Below are 13,342 nucleotides of genomic sequence, written 5' to 3'. Positions count from 1 at the left end.
GTGACCCGATCAGTTTTCTGGGTCTTTTGATCCCTCCCGGAGGCAAGCTGGGAGCTGGCAGATGTGAGACACAAGTTCGAACTCTGTCAAAATAACCTCACAGTGATTTTGAGTTAGCATTTTGAAGTTAAAAGCAAAGGAACAACTTGAGGTCTCCCTGGAGGTAAGAGACAAGAGGAATAGGCTGCTGCCAGCCCCGGATTGCTGGGCTGGGAGGCCCCCAGATCTGCTCTGAGCCTCCCAAAGCCATGTGCTGGCAGAGCAGAGTGGCCTCACTTTGCTGAACGTGTGCTGTTTCTTTTAAAAAAAAAAAAAAAAAAAAATTCAAAAAGGACCATCTAGGCACTTCTCAGAAACAAGAAGCAGTCCTCAAGTGACCAGCTAAATTCAGGTGTGACCTGAGCTGTGAGTGTTGCAGATGAAGTTGAAAGGGTCAAAAAACTGAGAAAAGCGCAGGATAAATATGGTGACTGGATTTTATAGCAGCTATGAGGGTGAAATGCTCTGGATTTAAGGTGCTGTCGGGATACTGGTATGGCCTTTGTCCTGTCACAGCCTTCCTGGGTGACCTGGGCAAAATGACTTTGCCGTTCCCCATCAGCCCCGGTTCCCCATCACTGCATGGATAGTAGTGTGTTTTTCTTCCTCGGAGGAGTGATTTGAGGATAAGGGCATTAAATAATGTGCAGGTCTGCTGCTGAGGGAATAGGGGGTGAATAATTCCCAAAGATCGTGGCTCTTGGGGGGAACTGGCGCTAATCTGAGCTTTGGGAATCAAGTGTTTCAGCCTTAGGGCTGTGACACGTGGTTTCCGAAGCACAGCCTGGAAACTGTAAATTTTTTGAACTCTAAAAGCTATGCAAGCACTGGGGCTGTTTTCTCTTTTTGCAGCTCTCCAATAAAGCGGGATGTGTCCGATGTCCCATTGGAGGGGCTCTGCCCTAACCTATGCCCCTTGCAGGGCTCTAATGCATCACCCTGATCTGAGGCCGCTCCAGGAGGTGGCTGTGGTGTGCAGGACTATGGGTACTGCTGGGCATGGAGTGGGGAATGGAGGAAAAAATGATGGGAATGGGGAATTTTGAGGCTCGCACCCACCCTGCGAGGGTGCAGAATGGAAGTGGGGGACCCGCAGGCTTGAAACCAAGGTCTGAGTCTTCAGAGCCAGGCAGGGACTGCACGGAGAGGAGTACGGTTGGGCTGTCATGGTTTTTTGGGGCTCAGTCCGGGTTTGCTGAAAATACAGCTCGTCGTAGCCCGGCCCCTCCTCAGCAAGCGGCAGGACGTGTGTTTGTGAGCTGCAGCTGGAGTGTAACTCGCTCCCATCTGTGCTTGTGGCTTGGGGCTGCGAGGGCTGGTTCTTTCAGCAGCTGAGAGCCGCCGCTGTCGCAGGGTGCGGTCAGCCTCAGCCCCGTGCCGGGTCTGCCCAAAATGCTCCAGGTCCCCCCCCGGGGAGGGGGATGTGGCTGGCTCTGCTCAAGGGTGTCAGCGCTGCGATGGGAACGCAGGGGAAGCCTGTTGCATCAGTGTCCCCGTGTCCTTCAGGGGTGCTGCTGTCTCTGGGGGCTAAAGGGCTTTTTCTGGCCTGCTGGGACCTAAAACCAAGGAGTGTCAAATCCCCAAGCTGCCCACAGGCCGCTTTGACCACTGTTTGTCCCTTTGTCTCGGTGAAAAGAGAAGGACTCGGGTGATAAGCCCGTGAAGGGCATGACCAAGGGGTCTTTGCTAGCAGCATCCTCCTGATGAAGCCCGTTCACGTCTGCCTCGTGCTTGAGAGTCGGAGGAAACACTGGCAAGTGGGACTGCGGGAGGATTTGGGTGCCCAGCGTCAGCAGACCCTGCGTCAGCTCCAGTGACACCCCTGTAGTTACCTTTTGCAATGAGGACGCACTTGGATGACAGTTTGCTGATCGGCTCCCTACCCCCAAACAGATGCTGGTGACAAATCTCAACATCACTTGAACCGGTCTTCCAGGGTGGGGAGCTGGTGGCAGCCCTGCTTCATCCCAGGAAATGTATCCCTGCCGACACCCCCAGATTCCAGAGAATTGGACATGCATGGGGTGTGCCTTTGTACCAGGGGCTCCTGAGTGCCATTAATCAATCTCTGCTCCAATTCAGCTTAAAAACAAAGGGTGTGGGGGTTAATCTGATCATGGTTTGCTTTGGGGTTGGGACCTCTGTTCTTTTATTAGATAAGAAAATTCAATGGCGTGAAGCATTGGGCTGGTTCTTATTTCAAAGCAATCCCCGTGTCATTCAGATCAAGTATCGCCACTGCAACACAATTTTAGAACAAAGAAAGAAAACAGAGACAAAACTAAAAACAGGAACCAGCAGATAAACAATACTCCAGTGCTGCTGGTGCTGAGCTGAGCTCCTTCCTGCTCTCAACCATCTGGCGAGTCAGCGACAGGGCTCAGGGGAGCCCGGCTCTCCCGGTTGGCTCCTCCCAGCAGGGAAACCAGCTGGGAAATGATTGAAAAGCTTTTCCATTCATAAAAAAATTTGTCAGGGTGTGAGCTGAGCACCCATCTCTCCTCCTCTGAGCATGCTCAGCCAGGATGCCCCAAGTTCACTGCTCTGACCTGGGCAAGACGCTTCACCTGGCCATGCCATGGGGTTAATGCCTTGCCACAGCTCTGAGGAAGCCACAAGCGTTTCCATAGGGAGTGAATAATTGAGTGGCAACGGCTGGTGAGCTCTTGAGGCACAGGAGCGCAGTCAGCGCTCGGGGTTACAGCTGCTGCGGGGATGCCGGAGGTGGACAAACCAGCACAGAAGCACCATTGGTGGCAGGTACCAGCATGAGTACCGGTTTTTCTAGCCAGTGTCATTGAAAACTGGTGTGATGCTGGTCCCAGGGAGAGCCATCTTGGTGGGGGCTTGCTCATTGCAAAGTGAACCTAAACACTGGTGAGCAGAGGAAAATGTCTCATTTGATCAGAAATGAGAAGTTTCATTTTTTTCTGGCTTGATTTTTACTTTTTGAATCACAGTCAGATGAGTGCAAACACTCTTTCGAAATGATGAGTCGAAAGGTTTCGTTCTGAGTCCTTGAGACCCCCCTTTCTCCACTCCTCACCTTGTGCACCCTCCAAGCAGATGCATTTTGCTGAAATCCAGTCCAATTCACCGAGGAATTTGTTTGCCTCAAAACAGTTCCTCTGATTATTTTGTTCTTTTTGCTAAGTTTCTTGCAGCCCTGTTTTTGCTCCTACTGTGATGTAATTTTGTGCTTTTGTTGGACACCCTTCTGAAAACTTGACCCTAAAGCAGCATCTCCATTATCATCGGGGCTGGTCCTAAGGCCACCCCACGTGTTGACCTGCAGGTGGGACATGGGAAAGCTGCATCCTTGACAGCTCGTACGCAATGCCTGGAGCACATACGGGTTTACTTCTAGCTGGCTGTCAGTGAGTGGTGTGAGTCTGGTTCCTGATGCTGTAAAACATGTTTTAGACTTCATCAGCTCAAGGATAGCAGATCCCAAAGCAAAACAGAGTTCAGGTGTGCAGTATGAGGGCCCTGCTTCTGATATTTTTTTTTCTTTCTTTCTGTGAAGCCTCCAACTCTGAGTCTCCGAAGCAATAGTCTCCGAAGCAATTAGCAGTTGCAATTTGGAGTTGGCATTTGTTTGCATGTCTTTGTTTTATTTTTTTGGAGTTCACAGCGTCTTCATCTCATAAGCGTTAGCCTTAAACTCTGGCTGCTAATGCAGGTAATCTTGGGGATGGAATTTGGGAAATCCCATTAAATAACTCCCATTTGCAGCAACATGAAGGGCTTGGATGGAGGTGTTTGTGTGGAGCTGACATGTCTTAGGCATTTCTCAGCTTCCTGTTGGCTTTCTCTTCCGATCCCCTGAGCTGGGGGTACTTAGTGCCAGCTGAACAGAGCAAAGCTGTACCGGAGGGAGCTGGGGTGATAAACCACTTGTGGTTACCACTGAAAAGCGCTGGTACTGTGGGATCTACAGCCCAAAACCCAATTGCCCTACTTCACCGGAGGTTCAAAATATTTATCCCCAGCCGCTCCGGAAGCCTCTCCTCCTCCCGTGGCTCTGCAGAGAGGTGTTGCTTGAGTGGCAGAGCTGCGGCGTCCACGCAGACCCGCACCCTGGGTAACCTGCTTCCCATGACCGCAGCAGTCCCGCTTTCTATGCATGGAGCGTCGTATTTCTTTTTTTTTTTTTTTTTGGTGGTATTGCTCGGGGCTACGTGATGCTGAGCACTGCCGGCTCCGACATCACGTGTGTGTGTGGAGGTTCGTGGTTGTTCTGTTCCCCTCTCCCTTTCTCACCCTCCCCCAGGTCTTGCTCCTGCCTTGCGGCACGGTCTCACAGCTCACTGCATTCCCCACTTCAGTGTGTTCGCCATTCCCTAAGAGCAAAGCGTCAGTGTGGCCTGGGGTGCCAGCCTGGGAAAGTCACGCTGAGCAATAAAAAGTCAATCCTGCCCTGTGTTAGGGAGAGTCCCTGTCTGGATTCGTAATTTCTACCCCCCGCTTGGCTCCCCTGCTTGCAGCAATGCCCAGCAGTACGGCCCTGGGGTGCACAGTGCTCCATCTCTCCAGGCTTTAGCTGTTGTATGACACCTTAGATGCTTTCTTGGTGGGTTTGCTGTTGCAGGCAAAGTACTAGACACAAAATTGATGACCAGAGGCTGCTTATTACAGGAAGATGGCAGAACAGTTTCCCTTATTTCTGCCTCTCCTGAATGTTTTGGTTGTTTTCCTCACCCCCAGCTTGGATGATGCTCCGTCCTTCGGTTGCAGTATGTTTTTAAGCTCTTTTCTAAGCTGGAGACCTTTCCCTCTGACCACAGACATTTTTTTTCTGCTGCGTGCTGGTATGCTGTGTCCATGGTCAGCAGCCTGACAGACGGAGCAGCAGCAGAAGTGACCGTACAGATGTGCCGTTGTTAGGTGGGACTGAACTTTCAAACTGTCTTACAGTCTGCTGCTGAGGGATGCTCTCAGTGCCCTGGCTGTGGACTATATGATGGCCACCACTGTGCCTTCCTGCAGAGCCGTTTTCTTTCGTGAATGTGTATTGTGAATTAATTTGGGCTTCTTTCCGCAAAGAAGCGTCTCATGATCTAAGTCCATGGCTGGGCTCATCCAGTCAAGCTCTGCACAGGCACAAGCTGGGTGACTGCAGTGGAGCTAATCACCTTACATTTAGTGGAGAGGGACAGGCATGTCCTGGCAGGACACAACTGACCACCTTAGATACCCCTTGGCACAAGCTGAGCAGCCCCAGGTAAGTAGTTCACAAAGAGGTGTTTGAATTTAGGTGTCAGCAACTTGGTGAGATGAATCACATCTCATGTTTTGATTTCTTGGGCTGGGCTGAGCCCCCCCTTCCTGCACTGCTGCCAAGAACCCCACCGGCCCCCTTCCCCTCCAGACCTGCTGTGCCCGCTGCAGGACCGCCCGGCCGGCACGCAGAGGGAAGTGGGCAGCCAAACCCCAACATAAAACCTGGGTGCTGCTTTGCCCCTCCTGTGTTACCTTCTGTAGGTGCTGTTTGATATTAAAAGGACTCTGAAACCACTTTTGTACGTTAGGTACTTTCCCTGCTCTGTGGTGGGAGTCTCTCATTCAGCCTGGTTCTCAGACACGGTGAGAACAAGGAGCGATCTCTGTGTCTTAGTAAGCTTTCCAGTTCTCACGTTTTCTGGTGTAAATGAGGCTTTGCAGTTCAGCAAGACAACAACATTGCCCTGCTGCTCGAGGAGGACTGAAGTCCCGTAGCGCTGCTGCGAACTGAAGATCTTCATCTCAAGGGAGCTGCCAGGCTGGTACCTCCCTTCTTCCCGAGACAGCATTTACCACTAATAAATCAGATCTTCATTTCCTACTGTTAGTATGTAGGGATGACCTGCGCTGTCCCTGTAGTGAAGTAATGCCCCTTAGCATAGTTATCCTGTAGGCACAGTTGCTGTTATTATTCCAGAAGCAGGTTTTCTTGTGCCATGAGTTTTATCTTCTGCTTTAAGATGAAATCACTGTCTAAACCTCGCTTTCCCATTTCACTTCCAAATACTGCAGTTTGCTGAGAATCCTGCATTATGTGCAAATCCCACAGCAATTTTAAGGTTGCCAGTTCATATAATGGCTTGTTGCTCATCTATTACAGTAAGACTTCCTACGTGTGCTGTTCCAGCTGTCCCAGAGTAGAGGGCTAATTGCTTTGAAAATTATCTTTCCAGAGCAACTGAAGACATAGGTTGCATCAGTTGCTGGTGGGATCTCCCAGCAGACAGTCCCATCCTTCCCAGCAGAGATGCATCCCTGTAGCTGGACACCTCGAATGTGGAGTTTGCCAGTGCTGAGCAGGATGGCTCATTCCTGGCTGTACTCTTGCATATCAGTGTGATTGCTGAACCCCCCCAGGCACCCTGTGTGTCCAGGAGGCCAAATACTTTCCTGTGTTGCGTGTTCAAACCAATGCCTGATGACCTTTTGATGGTTTTGGTCTTATGAAAAACCACGTTGGTCTTTATGTCTTTATCATGAGTGTGCCACTCAGTGCCTTTCTGGCTGGATGACTTCTCCTTGGCACATGTTGCTCCCTGCACATGTTGCTGCTTGTATTGTGGATCCTTACCACCAAACCCTTGAGTCTGCACTGCTCCTTGGAGCTGTGACTGCTCTGGTTCATCCACTGGTATCCTGATGGCAGCAAATATTCACAGCATTGGCCCCAGTTGCATTTGTTCACCCCTTAGCCTGCCTTTACAGTCCTGTGCCGGGTGGTCCTGTCCTGCTGCCCCTTCCCAACAGCCTGTGTGATTTCTTTACCCCCTAAATCCTGCTGGAATGTGCCTTGCTCAGAGATCCATCACTGAGGTCCTCATGTCCCACCTTGGAGTAGAGCATGAATGAGATGTCCATGTGCCCTTCTGTCTCTCCTGTGCCCACTGTCAAACTAGATGGTACAAGGTGATTGAGCTGGGCTTGCTCAGACAGCATTAAATTACAGCTCTTTGTTTCAGATTCTCCTTTATGTCCTGGAAGAAGATGTTTAATTTCTGGTGTCCTCTTCCTTTCCTCCCTCCACACCCCAAGAAAAGGAGGAAGACAACAGAGGGGGATAACATCTTTTTTCCTGTTTTTGTTTGCTTGTTGGTTGTATTTTGCTATGTATAAGTACAGCAGATAGCATTATGGGGACCTTGCTGTGGTTCACGTTTGTAATCTGTCCTGTTCCAAGTAATTTGGCTGCTTGCTTTATAGACAAAAAAAGGGGCCAGTCCTGCCAGGTGCCCAGGCACTGCTATGACTGACTTCTCAAGAAATCAGACCTAAGACAAATTTTTCAGTCCTGTCCCTTGCTCTCAAGCCTCTACCACTATCTGTCAGCGATAGTGGTGATGATCTCAGCAAGCCAACACAGCTTGGGTGGGTGAGTAGGTGTACGGGTGGATTTGCAGAAATGTGGGTGCTGACACCTAAGTGGATTTCTTTTGCGTTTGCCCTCTGTGGCCTCATCGGTGGTTGGTTTTGGTCAGTTCTTCTATGGCCAGGGTTCAGTAAGGGCTTGGTCTGAGTTTTGGCAGCTGGTTTACGGAAAAGATTCTCCATGTTGCTTCTCTGCTGCCTTTTCCTCTGTTGGTTTGAGGAGTGGAGACTCCCTGGAGGTGAGGTTTTGCAGTCCAAGGAGCGAAAGTCACTCATGGTCCCTGCCGTGGCTCTTACTCCTCGGGGTAAAAGCAACTTTTGTCCTTGCTCAGCGGGACAGGAACCCGAGGCCCTATAAGGAAGTCGCGTGGTGCCGGGGTGTTTGGATGGTATGCGCTCCTTTGCGAGCACACTGAAAGGATGTTTGTCAAACCAGTTGCCTCCTGGATCTTTTGATACGCTGCCTTTGTGTGGTTTGAACGAACATCTTATCACCTTCATCTCCCCGCTCTTTGCAGAGCACTTACTTGAGTAGTAAACACACGAAGGCTGAAATTTGAATCTTAAAAATTGCAGGTTCTTCCCCTTGTTGCCCCAATTTCTACAAAGACTTTCTCCAGCTGCTCCCTCTCTCAGCTCTGAGTTTCTATCTTTGGCTCCCATATGGGGTGTAGAGGAGGCAGTAAAATCTTGCAAGCTAAGGACAGTTAAAACCCAAGATTTCTTCTGTAATCTAAGAAAAACAGACACTTTCATTGGAGGAGCAGGTACCATGCGTGCGCTTGCTCCGCTGCGTGGCACAGCTGCGTATCCAGCTCGTCCGCTGCAATGGGGGTGCATCTCCCAAAGCTCCTGTGCTGCCTGTTGCCCCGCTGCCCATTTTGAGGATGAAATGGAGGAGGCAGAAAGCTGAGGTGTAGCTCAAGGGAGATGATGGCCTTGCTGGGGTGCTTGTACGAGGATCTTGCCCTGAAAAAAGCTCTGGTTAAAATCCAATTGCTTTCATTCCCAATTAAGTGGGTTTCCTTCTATTGCAGCATCAGCCCGAGCTCCTTTTTTCTTTAGTCTCATCAGGCTGCTTGCCCTTTTCTCCCCAGTGCTCTAAGCCTTACCCCAGGAGCAAGCCAAACACTGAGCTATCTCCTCACACTAACCTGTGAGTTAGCATCTCTGCAACGGAGTCCACGTCCCTCCACCCGTTGTGACTGCCAGCAAACCTGGTCACTGTGTTCATGAGCTGATCCCGTGGGCCAAGGGGCTTGTTTTTCCTCTCCTGTTTCCTGCACGGGATGCTCGGCCAGCAGCCTCAGAACAATCGGGGCAGGAAAGGGCGTTATCCTGCTGTGAAGGTACCCGGGGGCTTTCTCCGGTGCTGGTGGAGCGGTACCTTGCTTCCCTGCTGCAGGGTCCCCTCTGGGAAGGTAGAGGACTTTCAGCCAGGTCCTTTCCTGCCAACAGGCGTTTCAAGGAGATGCTGCTGGGATTTGCTATCATGGAAGGGGAAATCTCAGTTTATTACATGGCTGCCTGGGTTTCCTCTCCTGGGGGAGGTGGGGATTAGAGCAGGGCAGGATGCTGGCTGGGGGGGTGGTGCCTCCCCAGGGCATCATGATGGAGCTGGCTGGGGTGGGAGGGCAGGGATTTGTCCTGCTGGTTGGATCGGAGGTGGCCGGTGTCCCGGGAGGGGGTGGTCTAATTCCCTTCACTACTTCATTTGGAAACACCAACTTTGGACTTGATCTTTGAGCTTTTCCCCTCTCTTCCCATCTAATGGTGGTTGTCCTGGGCTCCACCACTACAGAAGGAGATCAGAGAAGTCCTTTGGATGTTAAAGATAGGACTCGTGGACCTTAATAAAAGAAAAGCACTTTCCCTTGCAGAAAAGCCTCTGTGACCCCCGATTCAGCTTCTCATGTGCCCTGTCCCAACCATGTGGGAACTGCTACTGGCTTCAGGCATCTCCTCAACTTGGCTGCTGTGTGCAGAGGGACCTTCTGCTCCTTGGGCAGCGTCATCCTGAGCATGAAGGAGTTGAGATGTTCTCCTTTGCTCTGATACTGAGCAGAAGAAAAACCCTGAAAGGGAAGGGTTCCAGGGCAGTGAAGGCAAGTGGGGGAACCACAGTCTGTCCCAGCTGAGTGGAAAGCCCGTGTCATGGAGCTGTGACACCCTGAGAGTTCTCTGTGGTCTCGGGCTTCACAGCACAGCAGGAAATTTTTTTGTTGTTGGTGGTGGTGTGTTTTTTCATCTTCTTTGAAAACTTTGGGATTTTTGCAAACCTTGTGCCTCAAAGAAGGACAAGTGAAAATCTAAAACCAATGATCAGCAAATTCCCACTTTCTGCCAAGGGATAAACGTTTACCTCTTTGATGTTAGTTAGCAGGAACATTTTAATTCATCTGTCTACATTTTAACTGTGACAAACAGAGATGAATGAAGACTTCTGACTAAGCAATCTCAGATGGAAATTCTCCAGAGATCTTGCATCCATGCAAGGTGGTGGGACAATTTCACAAATAGTCTTAAGATACTTTCCAAACTGAGCTTTGGTGTGCTATGCCTTTTCTCACTTGCTTTAATAATTATTTTTTTGTCTTGTTTGAAAATTATCAGGTGCCTTTTGGGCAATCGGGCCTTCTGAGGGGGTAGGTTCAATTTTGCCCCGTGCCCACGACATTGCTAATTGTTGGCCATTTGTCAAAAACAGGGCAAAACCTCAAGACAAATTGGTTTCCCTCAGGACATGGGATTATTAGAACCAGAGGGCTTAAATGTTGTCACCGCTGTGGCTGAGAGTGCCGTAACGTTTACCGGCATCATGTAACGTTAAAGAGAGCAAGCCTTGCTCTCTGCCTGCCTTGTCCTGAAGCTGTTTGCGAGCCGGCCACCTCCTTGTGCTCTGATCGGTGCAGTTGTGGTTCCTGGTTCCCTTCTCGGTCTCTGTCAGTTCCTCTTGCCGCCTCCGTCAGGGTGGTCTGCAGATGCACCCTGCTGATGGCAGGCAGCCGTCCTGCGTGGGAAAGACAGAGAGGAAGGTGTTTCTTGGAACATGCGATGGTAGATGTTTGTCTTGGTTGGCCAGCTATGTGCATGGACCAGAGTGGTGTGAGATGATGGGGACTCTGTCTAGGTGAGATCTAGCTATCTTCTTGCAAGAAGTCCAGTCCCCACTGACTGTGCTGATACTGCTGGTGGCAGGAGGATGGCATGCAGGGTAAGGAATGTGCCTGGAGATCTGGAGATTTGCCTTCTGCTCCCAGCTGTGCCGGAAGTCACTGTGGGACAGCAGAAAAATTGCTTAACTTTTCCAAACATTGGCTTCTCTGCCTCTTAAATGGTGACTGTATGGTTTGCACGGTGTTTGGAGGCTGCTTTTAAGGTGCAAATTCACTGGAGAAGGGAAACTGATCTTATCTGAGAGAACATCTAGGGCTTGAAGTCTCATAGCTTGATTTTGTAGGGCTGGGGTCCGATGCATGAGTGAGGTGTGGTGGGATAAAGCCCTTCTGCTTCCTTTGCTCAGCTCTTGCTAAGACTGTGCAGTGCAGGAGTGGCAGTTGATCTGGCCGTACTTTTCCATATGCAATATGCTCTCTGAAGAGAGGTGGTTAATGCTTTGTCCAAAGGTGATACTTGGTTGTTGCCTGAGGATGTTCCCCACAACTGCTGTGGTGTCCCCTCTGTTCCTGCCTCCTAGGAGCAACACCTCTAGGTGCTTCACATAGGGGCTGAACAGATGTGTGGGCACTGTGTTGCGTTGTCCGCAGAGCTGCTGTCAGGAGAGTTGTGACAATCCGATGTTGGAAAGTCTCTTGTTATCCTCCCTGCTGTTTTGTCTCAATTGGTCCATCAAAGCCCTTCTCTCTTCCCTGGGTGGTGGTTGTGCTCTCTCTTGAAAGTGTTATTGACACCTGGGGAGAAGGCAGGGAAACCCACATCTTTTGCAATGTGTTGCTCTGCTTGGAAGTGTGCAGAGTGCCAGCCAGCCTCTGTCACGAGGGTGTCCCCAAAGGCTGCCGGAGCATGACTGCTCACAGCATTCACCCTGGGTGTGTTGTGAAACGTGACTGCAGGCAGTTCACCACAGAAAACTGCACTGTCCTTCCCACCTGCTCCGAATACCTTGCACCTTGCAATTTTGTCAAAGCAGCTCTTGGTTTAACAGCTCTTTTGATTAAAAACCTTGACCTCAACACTTGTTTTTCTTAGTGTTCTTGAGATGCTTAACAGAGCTCCTTGGAAAGTCTAATTACGTCCTCCAGAACTGTCCCCTGCTTTGTCATTTTGCTCAGTGTGGGTGGGAAGGAAGGGAGAGTTTGGGGAATAAACAGTAGAAGAGGCTGAAAAGTTTCTGCTCAGCTGTGGTGGACAAACTGAGTCCTCTCCCATGAAGAATGCTTCCATAAGCACTGCCTTGGGAGAAGAGGTTTAGATTCATGTGTGGTCTGTAGCACACCAGGAAAAAAAACCCCAAAGACTGTGTTTTGTGGTTTGAAAGTTATGGTAATATCTTTGCCATATTTTGTCCTTAAATTCCCTGGCTGTTCTGTGCTGGGATACGAGAGGCATCCGGAAGGGATGTCTGGGCCAGTGCGGGGCTCACCCTGAGCATGCAGTGAGGAGCGTGTTCCCCTCTGAGGACCAAGCTGTGCTGTAAAACAAGCTGACGTGCAGGGAGGTGTATTGTGTGAGCTGGGTGTTGTAAAGGGTGCTTATGAGTCATGCTGTGCTCTTAGTCACTGCTTTCCTCTTGCCCACAAGTCATGACTAAGGTGCTGATGTGCAGATTCCCCGCTCATTCAGTCCCCAGCACTGTGGTGGAGCGTTTCTCGGTGTTCCTCGCGCATACATTTGTGGATGGATAAAACTTTCGGTGAAGACCATAATAATAGGCTGTGCCAGCGGGACACGAGAGGCAGGACCCCATGAGCCTCTTTGGGGTAAAGAGAGAGCTTGCATTTGGCAGGTCAGTGGTTCCTCATTGTGTGTTTGCTTTGACCTGTTTGGAGTCATTGATGGCTTCTCTCCAGCGTGGGGAGGACCGAGCGGCAGGGCTGGAGCTGGCCTCACTGCTCCCTTGGCTCTTGGGGGAGCCCCAGCAGCTGGGCTCGATTTTACTGAGCCCTTTTGGGGGAATTAAGTGTGGGTGGAGGTGGCCATGCTGAGTGCACCAAGCAGAGGGACCAGGTGGAGCCTCTGCCAAGATCACAGCGGCTTCTGCTCCTGCCAGGGTGGAGGTGGGGAGCTGTGACGGGCACAGCCACCACTGAATACTGAACATCAAGTGTTGACTAAATAAGTGGAGAAGCGAGCGTTTTGGGTTAGCTTTGGGAACTACATGAGCGTGTGGCATAGGCACAGGAATGTGCTGTCTGGGATGAAAGCAAAGGCCTCCTTGGCAGGTGGTATTTGTAGCACCAGCAGGCTTTATTTCTTCTTCCTACGTTATTTTTGTGGATTTGTGTTGCTTCTGACCAACAGGCAAAGAGCCTGTGGGATGGACCCATCCCTGTGGTTTGGGAGAGGAGAGACACCTGCCCCGGGGTCCCTCTGGATGCCAGGGCTGGTGCTGCAGGGGAGGAGGGAATCTCTGCCTGGGAACCTGTTTGATTGCTCACAGTGGGGGCACATTTGGGAAGTAAACCTTCTGGGCAAGTTGCTTGTATTTTCATGGTGTCCCAGACAGATGCATATGAATAGGGTGGGACAAAATCTTCCTCCCCCAACACAGTCTCTGCCAGCCCAAGGTTTAGGTTTGCACCATGAGCCGTGGAGGAGAGGTGAGATGTACATAGCCATGTTGTGAAAAGGTTGCAGCCAGGCATGCAATCCGCAGTTTCACAATGTCCTCGGATGTTGGGGCTGAGGTCCCCTCTGTATTTTCCTGCATTGCCACAGGGGCACGTGGACCTTTTCTTCATGTTGGCTGTGTGGC

At 50.7% G+C, this 13,342-nt stretch overlaps 1 protein-coding gene across 3 annotated transcripts in view; it reads left to right on the top strand.

Moving 5' to 3' along the window:
- PIK3R5 (phosphoinositide-3-kinase regulatory subunit 5) overlaps nucleotides 1-13,342 on the top strand; it is a 62,853-nt gene that overhangs the window by 20,770 nt on the left and 28,741 nt on the right. The window lies entirely within an intron of this gene.

Source organism: Buteo buteo, chromosome 13 (genome assembly GCF_964188355.1).
Source record: "Buteo buteo chromosome 13, bButBut1.hap1.1, whole genome shotgun sequence".
NCBI classification, from domain to species: domain Eukaryota; kingdom Metazoa; phylum Chordata; class Aves; order Accipitriformes; family Accipitridae; genus Buteo; species Buteo buteo.
The sequence above is the reverse complement of the archived record's forward strand: the minus strand, read 5'-3'. Positions and strand labels throughout refer to the sequence as shown.